The 16,611-nt window shown below is 44.5% G+C and overlaps 1 protein-coding gene across 3 annotated transcripts in view; it reads right to left on the bottom strand.

Moving 5' to 3' along the window:
* Positions 1 to 16,611, bottom strand: part of DCLK1 (doublecortin like kinase 1) — a 408,479-nt gene that overhangs the window by 122,193 nt on the left and 269,675 nt on the right. The gene's annotated exons all lie outside the window — the stretch shown is intronic.

Genomic DNA, 16,611 nt, shown 5'->3' with positions numbered 1-16,611 from the left:
CTACATTTTGTTCAGTTAAAAGAAATTAATCCAGTCATGTATTTGTACATCAATATTGTTTCTCACCTTCCTCTCCACAGCTTCCTTCCAAATTGATTAAGATAAATAAACAAGTTGTTTTTTTTTGTCACCCACTCTAAAACACACCATGAAAATACACATTATTTAGTCTTTGAATTCAGTCAGTGGAGCCTGTGACATGGTTTAGACAGTTTAGTGAGCAAAGAGAAATGGACTAAAACAATCAACTGGATCATGCTCCCCAAAAAATGAAGTATATTTCACTTGGCTGATTCAAGCTGGCAGAGTAGATAGGAGAAGGAGTTGATGTGTTAACAGGAGATCATCCAGAGAAGCCAAGAGGACAGACTACAAGCCAGGGCAGAAGCTCTATTTCTCCCAGAGATGCCTTTTTCCCTGGAAACTTGTTCCTTCTTTACTGCTTAGCAGTAGCTACCTTCTTACTGTTGACATTTGTGTATTGTTCACTGATTGGCTGATTGCATCTTGTGCCTGCAATGAGTGGAAATGGGTAAAACACTTGCTCTGTTCTGAAAAGGAAAACTGTCAGCTGAAAGCAGTAGGAACTGTCTCAAAGTTTTCAAATGGACTCTTATAAGCAACTATAAGAGGAACCTCACACTCATAAAACTGCAGGGAGAGCTGGCTCAGAAACCTCGTATGACTATCAGATACAGTAAATTCTTTACCTTTCTGGCAGATCAAGGCTTAAGACATTAGAATATAAAACAGAATATTAAAGCTGCAAAGACATGAATGACATGTGCCCCTCCGGTGGCTGGGGGGGGCACGGTGGTGGCGGAAGTGTGGTGGTGGTAAGCACTGAGCTCCCACAGATGCTGCTGGTGCTGTCGGCGGTGGGTACCAACCACCTGCAGATGCTGTTGGCAGGGGTCAGCAACCACCTGCAGATGCTGCTACCACTGCCAGCCAGTGGAGATCACTGACTGCCTGCAGATGCCACCAGTGGTCTTGGCAGCGGAGAGGGGGGTGGCGAGCAGTGACCGTCCTCTTTTTGTAGGAGTACAGTGCCATGCTCAGGGGGTGTATGTGCACCAGCATGCACCCCCTATGCATCACCCCTGAAAGGACATGTGAAAGAAAAAAAAGGAAGAACAAATTATGGTGTACTGTACGAAGTGGCTATTATTTGCTTCAGATTTGGCTGATTCAGGGGACAGTGATTCGATTCAGTGATTTGAATAACTGTCCCAAATTGATTTGGCTGAATCTGATTTGGAGATTTGGCTGAATCTCTGAATCAAACAGGCCCCATCCCTCACCTGCTCTCCCAGCCCCATCAATGGCTGCCCCACTGGGCCCCAGCATCCCGGCTCTTAAAAAAAAAAGAAGCCCCACCCACACTCACTGGTTCCTGACAGGCAGGGCGGGCGATCCCTGCTGCCTCCCAATAGCCCAGCACTGCATGGAAAGCTCTGCCATGAGCCCCTAGAAGCCCCAACAGCCACTGCAACAGCTGGTGAGTATGGGGCTTCTGGTTTTTGTTTTTAAGGAGCCAGGATGCTGGGGCTAGGTGGTGCAGCCATTGATGCGGCTGGAAGTACAGGCAGGGGCTGGGAGGTGCTCAGGGGGGCTGGGGGAGCAGACAGGGGATGGGTCCTGGCAGGGGTCCTCCCATGGTCCCCTCCTGCTTCCTCTAGCCTCCCTCCCCTGCCCCCTACTTACTGACATGGAGTCTGGGTCCAGCTCCCTGTGGCAGCAAGCGGGGACTGCCCAAATCTCTGAATCTCTCTGAAGCTCTCCAAATCTTTTCTGAATTGATTTGAAGAACTTTGAATTGATTAATGCTTTTTTATTGGTCTCCCTATTCAATTTGGATTTGGAAATTCAGCCACCGAATCAGGCCGAATTTCCTCTGAATCGAATCAGCACCCAAAGCTTCACACAGCCCTAGTAAGCATCAAAGATGCATCCCAAACAGTTTAACAGGAAGGAATTGTGTTTACAGATACTCTGCTAACTGAGGCTATACCAGTGTGGAGAACAAAAGACAAAGGGGATTTGATAACAGTCTTCAAATACCTGAAGGGAGTTACAAAGAGGATAGATATAACCTTTTCTCTGTGCCTGTGGGTGACTGGACTAGGAACAATGGCCTAAAACTACAGCAGAGGAAATTTAGACTGCAAATAAACAAAAACTTTCTGACTATGAGAATGGTCAAGCATTGGAACAGGCTTCCAAGAGAAAGTGTGGAATCTCCATTCCTGGATTCCCAAGAACAGGTTGGGCAGACACTTGGCTGGGGTATTTAGATGCCTGCCCTGAGCAGGGTGCTGGACTAAATGACCGCATGAGGTCCCTTTCAGCCCAACTTCCCTATGATTCTACACCAAATCCTAAAAGAGACAGATCCCCTAGTCAAAAAGTAATAGAATATAGTTAAATGTAGTCAGAAGATCTGCATTGTTTCAATGAACAGAGCTCCTACTAGGGTGGCCATAGCTTCTGTGTCATTTCCCTTAGCCAGAGAGAAAGCATAAAGAAGGAAGAACAGATTAGTATATAAAGGAGAAAGCAGGAATTCAAGCCTCCTTCCATGTTATTGCTCTTATCTGACTGCTAATCAGATGAGGGCTAGGACAGTGGCAATGGACAGGCATTAATTTCTAGTGCTAAGAATTTCACAGCAATTTGACAGAGTTTCACTGGGAAAATAGGTTAGGAGCTGGGGTATATATGTGTTCCAGTCTCCTGCCTGGAAGGCTAGGGGAGGCAAGCAAGCTCTCCAGCCAGGCAGGAGACACTAGAGGGTTACATTGCGACATTGGTCAGGCTGCAGTTGGAGTACTGCATCCAGTTCTGGGTGCTGCGCTTCAGGAGGGATGTGGACAGCATCGAGAGGGTCCAGAGGAGGGCCACTCACATGATTAGGGGACAGCAGGGCAGGCCCTATGAGGAGAGGCTAAGGGACCTGAACCTGTTCAGCCTCCGCAAGAGAAGGCTGAGAGGGGTTCTGGTGGCTGCCTATAAATTTGCCAAGGGGGACCAGCAGGCAATGGGAGAGTCCCTGTTCCCCAGAGCACTACTGGGGGTAACAAGGAACAATGGCCATAAGTTGACTGAGGGTAGATTCAGGCTAGATATCAGGAGGCACTACTTCACTGCCAGTGCAGCTAGGAGCTGGAACCAACTTCCAAGGGAAGTGGTGCTTGTCCCTACCCTGGGGGTCTTCAAAAGGAGGCTAGACAGCCACCTAGCTGGGGTCATTTAACCCCAGCATCCTTTCCGGCCCATGGCAAGGGGTCGGACTAGATGATCTGCTTAGGTCCCTTCCGACCCTACCAACTATAAAACGATCCCGCTCTTAAGGGAGCCTGATGATTAACAGCCTGCCCTCTCCTCTCTCAGGGAAGTGGGCAGGCTGCCAGTAGGCAATTGGCAACTGATGAAATAATTGGTGGGATGGGTAAGCATGGGCTGAGCATATTCCCATAGCAAGAACTGTCCCAGAGCCCCCAGAAGGTTCCAGCCATAGGAAAAAGGCTCCTGCTCTGTATATTCCTTTAGGTTGCCCCAGAAGAGTGCACTGGGCAGGAAGCAGATATGTCTGGGTCTAAGGCCATCTCAGAGCTCTGGAAAGGTTCCCACTGTGGAAGAATGACCTCTGCTCCATGCACCCTTCCAGGTCACCCTGGAGGCAGATGCCCAGAGCTTGAAGCTTCCAGGGATGGTTCTAGCCTGGGGCAATGACCCAGGTCTGTTCGGTGACTGGCAGGGGGAGGAGTGGGTATTGACACCCGAGGCAGGGTCCTCATGGGGCTGCCTGACAGCTCAGCCCTAGGAGGTGGGGGAGGGGAAGCAGTGGTGCCTGGAGGCAAAGCAGCATGGAGCAGCATACCAGGAGATGGAAAACATGGACAAGGGGAATGTGTTTTTTATGTAAATGTTAGTTATTTAAAGGCATTTTTTGTTTGAGTTAAGTTAAATGAAAGAGACAAAAATAAGGACTTGTTTCAGTTTCTTGGGCGGTGGGAGAGAGCTGGACCTTTGGCTTTGGCCTGAGGCTGAGGGAGGCCAGAATAGGTTACAAGGCAGGCTGTCTGGTGTGAGGAGTTTGCACAGGTCTGGGGGGGGGGGGGGGGGTGTGGCTGCAAGACAGGGCAGAGGAACCTGTCCATGGTTACCTCCTGGTAGGGGTAGAAATGTTGGTTCTGATGCCTAAGCCCCTGGTAACCCACACTGCGGGCTAGCTGCATGCCAGCCAGCTGCTGAGCTCCCTGCCCCTTCTGGGGAAGCTGGGGGCAGGTCCTGCCAGCAGGCTGCAAGGGAGTGCATAGACTGGCAACCCAAGACCCTGCACTACTTGTTGGTTGATACTCCTCCCCCCAACCATTCCCCCACGTCCCAGGCAGAGCAGTCTGGGTGAAGTACTGCAGCTGCACCTACAGAAAGTCCCAGGTAATGCACTCTGCACCAGTTTAGGAGCAGCAAGTCTACTGATTGGCTGCTGGGAGCACCACCTATCCAATTAGTGCCAGCTGGGGCCCTGGCTCTGCAGGCAAGTCAACAGTTCTGCTGTGGCAAGCCTCCTGATTCTTGCACTCTGGTTTTGACCCTGGCTTATTTCTAGACTTCAGCTTTGGATTTCCCTGCAGTTGTTTCCTAGCTCTTGATCCTGGTTTGGCTCTGTTTTTGGACTTCACCCTGTGGACTGCCCCTTGGATTGGTACTCAGCATCTGACCTCCAAATCTTGACAGTGGACTGTGTTTCTTGATCTCCCTCTGGCTTTGGTATATGGCTTCTGCACTCTGACCAAGCCCCAGGCTTTGCTTTCCCTCAGTGGCCTAACCATTAGGCAAAACCACCTATGCCCCAGTCCCTTACAGGCTTAAATCTTGGCTGGGGTTAGTAGTACCTTCCATCCTGCAATCTTCCCAGTTGCTGCCTCAAGTTTAAAGGGGCAACATCTTACCTCAAAGCAGCTGGATGGCTGCAGTTTTTGAGGGGAACAGGGGGAGAGGCATGCAGTGCAGGCTTCTGGGGGTGGATGGGTGGGTTGCCAAGGAGCCCCCATAGTCCTCAACAGTTTCCTTCCAGGGCTTGCCAGTTGCCATAGAGTTCAGGAGGGTGGAAAGTTTGTCCTTGGAGTAGGAGAGTGGGATAGGCTGGGAATGCTCCATCCTAGGATGCTGGAGAACTCCAAATTGGTTGTTTTATGTCAATGGAATGCTCAGAAGTTTGCTTAAAACTAGCTAGTTAACACCAATCAATGATAATCCTCCCCTAAAATGGCATAACTTTAAGATGACTAGATACTTAATTGCATAATTTAAGATGAATAAAGGACACTTAACACTAGTTAACAACCTTAAATGTGTGATTTTTTGTTTTAAGTGCTCTTAAGAGCTAATTGTAATGTGTAATCTCATTCTTACACAGCTGGACTGTCACACTTAATTTTCCTGCACATAACAACTAAGGTAAGTCTGTCAGCAAATTTGCTGTTACATGCTTGGAATCCCAGGGAAAATTGTCTCCCAAGTAATACTGCCCCTCCTGAATGTGAGGAGGCAGGTCAAAAAACAAAGTATTTAACACGCTATGAAACACACCTGATCATATGGAGACTGAACCAGTCACCTTTACAAAGTTTTCCTCATCCCTTTGACCTCAACCTTCCTCTTCTTTTTCTTTTTGCTGTATAAACCACTCCAAGATCTGCTTGAGGCCTATAAATCATTTCTAAAAGAAGAAAAGTTCTGCCAAGGAAGTTTTGAAGTTTAAAAGGTTATATTTCATATAAACACATTGTGCATAAATTTAAATACAATTGTGAACCCAGGGGCAAAGTGTCAAGTTCCACACTGCTGAAGGGCTTACATGGGCTCACGCATTGGTTTCATAAACTAAGCTTCGCCCTGAGAGGCAAGGACAGTATATAAGTTAAGCCTCTCACAGCTGCATATACCAGGGTCAGACAATTTTTATTTTCAAATATCACACTATATAGAAAAATCTAGACAGTTTCCAGTGATGGATTTAACTCTGGGTATGGACACGTATAACATATAGACACATTTAAATACAATTTAAAACTTAAGCAGACAGATCTACAAGCTTGTTTATACCAGTATAAATCTGGCTGGAATGGTTCAGAAGCATGTGTGGAAAATCAAGTAGTCTTTCAAACATGTCCACTGCAAACCAGGTTGATTTTACATGCAAAAAACAAGTGTTCCATGACACAAGTCTGGCATCCTACACCGCAGCACCTCCACTGATGTAATTTATCCAGTACCTTCACTGATTAAACTAATCACTCTGGAACATGACCAGGACTATATTGACCCTTTTTAACTTTTGTTGACAATTTTTAATCAATGAGCAACCTTGCAATGCTTGTTCAATAAAAGCTATCTTTCTAACAGTCAGCTGTGCCCTCACTCCCTACTCAACTATGGCCTCCCAGCCCCTAGGAACCTAAATCCATGGGTCCAATCATTCTTCCCCAGGTACCCCAAGACAGACTGTAGAGTTCAGTGAAATGCAGGCTACTGAGTTTTACTGAACTCATGTGTAGGAGAAAATGCAGAAAAGTGAAAACACCCTCAGCCACTGGACACTGATTCCCTGGGACTCCCAAGAATAGGTGTAAGCACCCCTCCTCCCCAACTTGATCACTGCAAAGCATGCTGGACTGGGTGCTCACTCTCACCCCTCAGTGTTAGAGCCACAACACTTCAACCTGAGGGTAACTGTTCTATCTCGAATGCTAGGGCACTGTACAAATGGACAGAATTGTGAACCAGTTCGCAATCACTGGCATTTTGGAATTGTTCAGCTGTTACACCTGTCCACACCCTCTTTTGTACCACTAGGTTACTGCTTGACAGACACCTATATCTTGATGCAAACTTTAGGCATGTGATTCTGCTGCCACATCCACACTGAAAGCTAAGTTTCCACTAAGTACAAGAACTAACATCCACTGACTGGCCACTGCAAGACATAAGAGCTAAGCTTGGTGCTGCAGCAATGCAGTGTTGTATATGTGTACAGTCTCTGTATGTTGCATCCAAAAATGGTTAAATTATATCTACCTTCCACTTCAAGTGAGATGTTCATGGAGTTTCAACAAAGAGAAAATTAAAGAGACTTCTCTCTATATTGTACCTATTCTTCTTTAACTAGACAGTCATTATCCTGTGCTAAATGAGTTATAACATTAGACAACATGACATTTACACTCTTCTATTTTTTTTTTTTTAGCTCTCAAGTGGATCAGATTACTCTGCTGAATCAGTCATACGCAACTGAAGAAATAGAAAGACAAAGGTCTTTGCTGAATCCAGGGCCAGATTAACCCTTTAGTGGGCCCTAGGCAAACAAACTCATGGGCCTTGGGCCAGTGGGCCCCTCGCCACCCTGGTGCTGGCACCGGTGGGGAGCATGGCTTGGAGCTGCTGCTAGAAAGCAGCCACTGTGGTGGTGAGGCCAGCAGGGGGAGGGGAGGGGAAGGAAAGGGAAGGGAGGCAGATGGGGCTATTTGCTCCACCACCATGGAGGGAAGGACCAGAGCCCCCTGTATCTCAGGGCCTTAGGCACGTGCCTAGTTTGTCTATGCATTAATCCAGCCCTGGCTGAATCTCTAACCCATATGGAAAAGGCTCAAACAGACAGGAACACAGGAGAAGTAAGAGGTAGTTACAGTGTGCTCAGGTAGGAGTCAAAATGTTTTGCAAAGGTCTTTCCCTTTACTACAGACCAATATGAACTAATGAAGCAAGGCAGCTGAAGTGCAATTATATTCACAATAACAGGAATGAATGGAAATCAACATTTGCATCTTACTGCAAATAATATTGTTCTAAAATTCAGAATACCATATAAATAAAAATGGATTGTAGTAAGAACGGTCAGCAATAAAATGTTATGTAGTATATCACAAACAGAATTGTAAAATGCTGATTAAGAGAGAACCAGCCATTTATAATCCTTTGAGCTCCACTGTAACATGGAACATTAGGCTAGAAGTTCGAGATATATAAAGGTTATTAGCAGTTATCACCCTAGGGGGGAAAAGGGCGGGGTGGAAGTTCCAAAGGATCAGACATCACACCACTGAGATACCTAAGGGACAAGATGACAAACAGAGTGTTCCTTTGACTACATTATCTTGTCAGTAAGTGCATTAACACACAAAGAGCCAAAAACCAAAAATGTCTGCCTATAAGGTTCTGCTTCTTCCTGTTGCCAACTCTTACAAAAATAAGCATATAATAATTAAGAAATGTCAACAACCAAACCCACAAAGCATCCATCCTGTTTCTTAGTAATGTTCCCATTTCAGAATGTTTAATTACGTGAGATATTTATTAGATTTTACATGGGCAAGAGAAGAGTGAACGGCAATGAATTTTCAACAATGTTACAGAAAATGACCAAATTTAAAAGGCTTTGAGAAAAGATGGACAAATTATCTAAATTCCCCTAAGATTAAAAAAAGCTTTTTTGTCAGTTATATCAAAGGTTGCCTTATAGGTTTCATGTGTTCCTTCTTGCCTAGGCCTCATGTTCAACCATGGTTTGCCTTTCTTGAATCTTGCATGTGAGGCACAGATATTTATTTCTGGCATTCCTACCAACCAGTTTCTCTAGAATGAGGACATTTTATGTGATTTCAACAACAGCTGTACAATATAGATAAGAAATAAGAAGGATCAAGGATGTCTATGGTTGTTGGTAAGCCACTTTACTGTGAGGCTTATGCTGGTCCATTTTACTATTACTAAGGACCTTAGCATTGCTAGCGCTGCCTGCTGGGCATTCAATAGATCATTACCCCTAATGCAGTACCAATTTTAACTTTAAATACTAAAAATAGTTTGTTCCATATTGCTAATTTTTAATGCAGCTAATAAGAGTTTGCTATTTGGCTGAATGCATGTCTTCAATTAAAATATAATTTCTCTATAATCTTCACTTTCCAGGACTCAAGTTGCACTATACTACAGCAGGAGGAAAATGGCATCATCATCTCTAGCAAGCAATGGTGCGTACGGTAATATACCTTACCCTACTGATGAATCAGCTCTTACTAGTATCATGACATTTTCAAAAAACAACTATCATACATTATCTCCAGAAGGAAATAGGATAGAACAGATATTTTAGCTTCCAGACTCCCAGCTGTCATAATTCTGTCTTATTCATCCTTGGTTTTTACTTACTCCAGTGCAATCCATATGAATACAGTGATGCACGTATGGATTGCAAAGACCTATAGTTTTATCTAATGCATATTATGTATCATTAAAAAATATAAGATCACATTTTTAAAAGACATTGGATTTGATTTTCCTAGAAAAACAGACCTAAGCTCGGCACTAAAATTAAGAATTCCATATCATGTCTACTGTGTATCCAACGGTTTTTAGTAGTAAATGCCTTGAAACATTTTTGTCCTGCTGTCTTGACCAGGGCAGACATTTCAGCCAGCTTTAGGCTGGAAACCATATTCTTTCTCAAAGGAAGAAATCACTTTGCAAACTGGAAAAAAAATATTCACTTAGAATGCAAGAGCTACATATCATAGGTATGGCCAGGGAAGCCACCAGGCCAAATTCTAACTTGTACAAAACATATGAGACTTTGAAAGTACTTTCAAACCCAAATGATCAGTAGCCATGCCCAAGAAGAGAATGCTATTTGAATAGTAAAGTCAATGCATTATTCCAGAAGTGACCTGTATGGAAGAACAAGGTCTTTGTGAATTTTGAATAATATAAATTACACATATCACTCCAGATTTCTAATTCTGGTCCACTCCATAGCCTTCAAGGTCCTTGCTCATTTTCAGTTCTATTAAATATGTCAGTCGTGTTTTAGGAACTATTCCAACAGAACTTTTGTAAGATCACTTAAATCAAAATACTATGTTCATGTATTGCTTCACTCCTAGATTGCCACTTTCAGATGATCACATATATTACAGGCGTGCACACACACTTTCCTGGATCTTGCAACGGACTTAGGCATGTAAATTATGCCTATTTAATTCCCCAGATATGAAGGATATATTTCATAATGGCGATGTCACCCTGATCTCATGGAATACTCAGTATCAAGAAAAAACAAACAGTATTCATTATGCATTTTGTGTTGTTACTGTTTTTAATAGGTTTTATTTTTCTGATTCCAGTTTACATTATTTGTGAAAGGATAATTTGGCATATATCCATATGCTCCTGAGTGATTTAGTATGCCTACTTCTGTCCTTAGTTGTGAACAATGCTACCATCATCATTTTTATGAACATTACCTAAATATCTTCAATATTTCCTATAATTTTTTATACTATATGTCCTATTTATTTTGCTACACAGAGACAATGCTGTTAGTATTTATTTTCTGGCAGAAAAGAAGTCTGGCACCATAAAAAAAAAATCCCGGTTTCTTATACTACGTGGTAAATCAACATGTTCTTTCCCTTGAAAACAGACAGCTTTGTTGACCAATCTAAATCATTACCTTGGTTTTGTACCTTAATTTTAACAACTTCCTAGATCATTAAAATAGTAGGCACCCCATATGTTCTTCTGGCTCCCCACATATCACAGATTGAGAAGCAATCTGTTGGGACTGACTTCTTTGGCATGTGTTCTCCCATGTGCCCTCTGAACGGTATCATTTGTTCTGAAATGTCTTTCATTTCATGCTGCTCCTTTAGAAGCTTACAAACTTTCAGCCTTTGTATAGACAGGAAAGGGAAAAGTCTTCATTTGCAAAACACTGTCTTCAAAAGCACTGGTTTAAAGAAGAGCTCAACTTTAGAAATGCCATGCAGAAAGCATCAGCTAGAAATATTAGTGGGCTAAATTCATTCAAATACTGACCTTTAAAATATATATTATTAGGTCTCTTAAAGTTACAGATCTATTACTTCAGCTGTATTTGGGGGGGAAAGGGGAAAAAAGTTACATTTAAGATGAATGTCTTCTATGTCCTTGCTTTCGGGGCATTTTGTCTATCATTTTGCATATATCCTTACCTATATGATACATTTAACATTTTAGTAGATAGTTTTTAAATTTATTGTTATACAAACAAATAAAACATGCCATACTGAAATAAAGATTATGGACACAAAGGTTAAGAAAAGATCAAATCACCCTCAGTACTTATATAGGTACTTGGTTAGACCAAAAAGTTTTTCCTCCAAAAAGAAAAACAATACAAATCAAAATTAACCATCAAGACATCTTATTATGGATCATACAACTTTCTTGAAATGTTTTTCACTGTTAGCACTTCTATCTGGATTCAACAAAAGAAAACTAAGAAAAAAGAGGAAGTTTAAGTAGTACAAAATGTAGGTAAATAAAGTGATTTAAAATAAACAACATCCTGAGTGGGGAAACTGTGGAGCTATAAACTTAAGTCCTCTGCTCCTGAGAGCTTAAGGGAGCCAGACTGATTAGCTTGAAACAGTTTTCAGCCAGGCATTAGTAGATTCAGTATCCTGAAAAATACAAATACAGTCTCAGACTTTTGTTGGTAATGCTATAACTGGTTGCATTTCTACATTTTTGTTTGTCCATCTAAGGAGCATACTTCCTTTCTGATACCACTGGCTGAAAATTCTCAATTCAGGGAAAAACAGCTTTAGCTGCTTTAAGCCTTAAAGACTTAGCGGCTAAGTAAGACCGTCAAAAAACCTGAGGCTGAATCAATTTAATCTTTGCAGGGTTTTTATTAAACTGCATAGATTGAACCAATAAGCAAATGAACTGATGTTTACTTTTCAAGCAGGAAAGGCAGCCAGACGCCTGCAGTGGCCCATACCAATAGCTGGGGGGCACTAGAGCAGGCCTCCCAGCCTGTTGGCCACTGCAGAGAGCTGGAGCCCTCTGATTCCCCAAGCTATGTGCCCTCCTCAGCCTCCCAGCCAGTTGAGCAAGAGGTGGGGGAAAAAACCCACTGCTCCAGCCCGCCACCAGAGTCCTAGCCAGGAACAGCTGGGGGGGGGGGAGAGCTGGAACGGGAGGCTTTACTCTGCTCCGCCCTCCCCTCCCCCTAATGGCTGGGAGCAAGGCAGGAATCTGCTAGCCATGCGCCCTTCTCTGCCTCACAGCTGGCTGAGGCAGCAGGGAAGGGAAGGCTGCATCTGGGCTTGGCTCTGCTGCCAGAGGCGGGAACCAGAAGCTATGCCCCCTCTGCAGCCTGGGGCTGGCTGAGGGAAGGAGTGGGCTTGACTCTGCCTCCCAAACCTGGGAGTCCCCTAGCCATGCCCCCTTCTCAGCCTCTGGGCCAGCTGGGGGGGGGGGGGGGTGAAGAAGCCCACAAGGGGGCCTTGGCTCTGCCCTCCAGGGCTGGGAGCCCCACTCCCAGATCTGAAGGGGTGAAGCCAAGTCCTGGTGTAAGTTTTCCCTCCTTTCATCCAGCAGGAGGCTGAGAAGGGGGCACAGTTCTTGGCTCCAGGCTCTGGCTTCCCACTCCCACTAGCCCTCCCCGAGAGGCCAGCCTAGAGGCTGAGAAGTGGGCATGGCTCCCAGCTCTGGACTCTGGGGGGGCAGAGTCAAGCCCCCACTGCAGACCCCCCCCCCTCCCCTCCCCTCCCCAGGCTGGCAGCACCCAGCTGGGGGTCTAGTGCTGGCTACAAGGGTAGATTGTCCCTTGCCCCCTGCCAGCACCTGGAGGAATGATAGTGCTCCGGATAGGGTGTAGAGGGGTGGGACAGACCTTACTCGCTGGAGCAGACAGCACAGCCCAGGACTGCAAAGCATCCTGGGATGCCAGGGGACTGTGAGATAACTTGAACCAGGAGGGTATTTGGGACTGAAGTTCCATAAATTGGTTTAACTTAAATCAATTCAGTCTGATACTACATCCAGCCAGGCTTATGGCCAGTTTTGGCCATTTTGAAAGCAGTTTATGTGCACTGAACTTCTGTTCCATTACAGATTTAAACCTGTTTCTGATCACTTAAACTGGTGTATGTGTAACTTCTGCCCCTAGTCAGCAGAGTCCGGTTTCTGTGATGTTCTAGTGAATTCTACCATTGCGTCACAAGCTGTTCCATCTGCATTCTCTCTTGCTGAGTGTCCATAGCTATACATATTTGGAGTGAATACTTTCTTTTTAAGTTGATTTACATAACACATTTAAAAGGAAACTCCCCTGAGACCCATTAATGCTAACCCAGCAAGTAAAACATGTCCCATACCCATTTAAAGAAAATATGCATGTTGGCACCATTCTTGGGAGTCTCCCAGGGCACTGCCTGTTTAAACTGTAAATTCTTTGAGGCAAGGATCAGAGCTGTGTTGTAAGCAGACATGAACATGCAGTCAGTACATGAATAACCAGTGCCAAGTATAGAGGGTAGGGGTATTATCTCAGTGCCTTCACTTTCAGGAAGTCCTGTTTTATATAGTACTCTTAAATATTGCATGTGTTATATGTGGTCATACTGAATTTGCTGTTATGCAATTGAGGTCGATTACTGTCTTTAAATTAAAGTGTCTCTTTTTTGTAAGGCAATATTACAGCTGAGTTGCACAGACTTAGCTGATATATGAGACAATGTTCCACTTGGAGTTGGCTTCCTTCCATGAAAATGAGAATGAGTCATTATTATAATTGACAAAGCATATAATGCCTGGCAAAACAGTACACAATACTTTTTTCACTAGATTTCTCTTTTTGTGAATTAAATGATTTTTTTTAATGTTGCAAATTGAGGTAACTCTAAGTCAAAACCATCTTTAGTCCAATACGTACGTATTCTGCTTTATTTCCAAAGCAAATCACATGCAGAATACAGTGTCTTGTTCATTATTAGATGTTACTCTTTTAACTGTGAACTTCATTTTTTAAGCATTGGGAGAGATTTCCCTAAGTGATTTAAAAACAAACAAACAAACAAACAAAAACTGACCTGGGTTTGAGGTGCTAAATTATAAAAAGTTATAGATAGAAAAATAATTCATGTATTAAGTTCTGCATTCTGTGCTTGTATACTGCCCACAATTTTCTCAAACTTATTCTTTATTTTAAATTATATGTATTGGTTTGCAATGACCAACCATACAAAATTAGAGGAGTGTTGGTATACTTAGACTGGATACGCCATAATGATTGCATCTGTTTCCTGTTTGGATTAGTAATTCTTTCAAGTAAGCTCCCAATGCAAATATCCTTACTTATTAATTTGATTTCCATGAATTTTCTCAAATATCTATTGAGCATGCCCAGTGTACATTCCTAACAATATGTGAGTTTCATAAACCTCTATTTGAGAGTGAGAGCGCGAGAGTGAGAATGGATGCAAGCATATTTCCAAATACCCAAGGAATATATGGCAAAAGTTTATTTACTGATGAACCAGCCATTTTGAAAATGGCAGTACAAAATATTTAATCACTTATGTTGAACACAAACATGAAGCTTATAAAATTCCATGTTTTCACTTTGTGAGTATCTGGAAGCAGAAAACCTCTGCAGAAATTCACTAAATTTGATGCATTAAAGTAAAATGTAGTTCAGAGCCAGAGCTGTTTAAAGCAAAAATCCAGATGGTAACTTTCCAATTCATCTGTAGTCCTTCCCCCATTTTCCTCTTCTTTTCCCAATGGCTAGGGAGAGAAGTTATACATAAACCAGTTTAAGTGATCAGAAACTGGTTTAAACTTGTAGCAGAACAGAAGCTCAGTTTTACATAAAGCCATTTCAAAATGGCTGAAACCAGTTCAAGATAAACCTGGTTGAATGTAGTATCAGATTTAAGTGACCTGTATTAAACCAGTTGATGAAACTTCTGTCCCAACCCCCTTTCTTGTTCAAATTGAATCACAGTCTCCCAGCATCCTAGCATGCCTACCAGCCCTGGGCTGGGCTGTGCTGTCTGCTTCAGAGAGCAAGGCTAGTCTGCCCCTCTGCTCCCTAGTCGGAGCAGTGAGGGCTGGCTGACAAAGGGATAAGGGAGGCAAGCCTAGACTGGGCTGCATCCCAAGCTGTTGGGGGAGGGAGGCAACTGCCCCCCACCAGGCAAACCCTGGCTGCGGTCTGGGGCCAGGGAAGGGGCTTAAACACTCAGGTATCTGGCTGCATTTCCTAAACCAAAGGTAAATGTCTGTTCACTTCTGTTTCAATTTAATTTGTACAGCTTGGACTAACCTGCAAAGTAGGGTTGCCAACTCTGACTGAAGCTATTCCAGGAGATTTTTTTCCCCCAACACGAGATAATGACATTAATAGGGGTGCACCAATAAGAGATTTTTTTTGGCTGACACCGATAGCTGATTTTTAATGAATCATATCAGCCTATACCAACCTGATAACTAATATGCGGCTGGCAGCTTGGAGAGCAGTGTCCAGCTGGTAAGTCTGTTGTGGAGGAAGGGACGGGGAGGGGGGAAGGGATGTGGGGGGGCAGATCAAGGGAGGGAGTGGGGTTGGGGTAGGTGCCGCACAGCTGGGGTAGAGGGTGGGATGGAGCCACAAGTGGCCTATCTAGGGGGCGTGGCTAGTGTCCACTGCTATGTGCACCATGTGGGGGCATGTGCCCCCAGATCTGTGCGTGGGGTGAGGGCAGGCTGTCACTGCAGGCTGGGGCAGGGGCAGTACTAAGCTCTACCTGGAAGGATACTGGGCTGGGCTGGGCTGCGCTCAGGGCAGTGGTGGTGGCAGTGCTGGGAGCTATAGGGGGGTCTGCAGCCACCCCAAAATTCACTGTAGCCCCCCTCCCAACACCACCACCCACCCTGAGTGCAGCCACAGCCCAACCCCTCACCTGGAAATGCCCAGTGCCACCCCCATCTCCAGCCTGCAGCGGCAGCCAGCCTTTGCCTCACATGAAGATCTGGTGGCACATGCTCCCCATGTCCTTCTGGGTTGTGTGCAGTGGTGGGAGCCACAACACCCTCCCTTTGCTCCACCCCCCCCATCAAGCTCCTCACAGCTCTGTCCCACACACTGTCCCAGCTGTGCAGTGCCTGTCCCAGCCCCACTCCCTCCCTCACCTCTGGGGCCTCAATCGCCCCCCCTCCCCCCACGCCCCTTCCTTCACAACAGACTTACCAGCTGGACCTGGCTGCTGCCCACACTGCTGGGCCACACTCCTGGCCTCCTGCATGCTGTACTGTGGCTGTGCGCATGTACGGGGCATTGACTGGTGACATTATTGGCCACATCAGCCATAAAAAGCTGATTGACTACTATCAAATTTTCTTATATCAGTGCCGATCCAATAGGGGACCAATTTATCAATGCGCCTCTAGTCATTATACTGTTCAACCCATTCACAATATCAATCTCCCATATTGCTTTCAATAGTCACCAGGAGATCAATGCTGATTCTGGTAGACTCCTGGGCAATCTGGGAGGGTTGGCAACCCTACTGCAAAGACTGAATCGATTCTGTTTTTTAACTGTCTGTACTTAGCCAATATCAGCCTCAACTCCAAGATACTTTTTCCTTCCAATCTAACAAAAAGTTTACCTTCTCACACCAAAAAAATCTTCTTCCGCAAAATTTCAAACTAAGGCCCAGTTACAACTTCTCTGTACCTTTAAAAGTTTAATATCCCACAAATGTCCAAAACTGGAAGAGCTTTATATTACTT

This window comes from Alligator mississippiensis, chromosome 1 (genome assembly GCF_030867095.1).
Source record: "Alligator mississippiensis isolate rAllMis1 chromosome 1, rAllMis1, whole genome shotgun sequence".
NCBI classification, from domain to species: Eukaryota; Metazoa; Chordata; order Crocodylia; family Alligatoridae; genus Alligator; species Alligator mississippiensis.
This window is presented reverse-complemented; position numbering and strand designations above follow the sequence as displayed.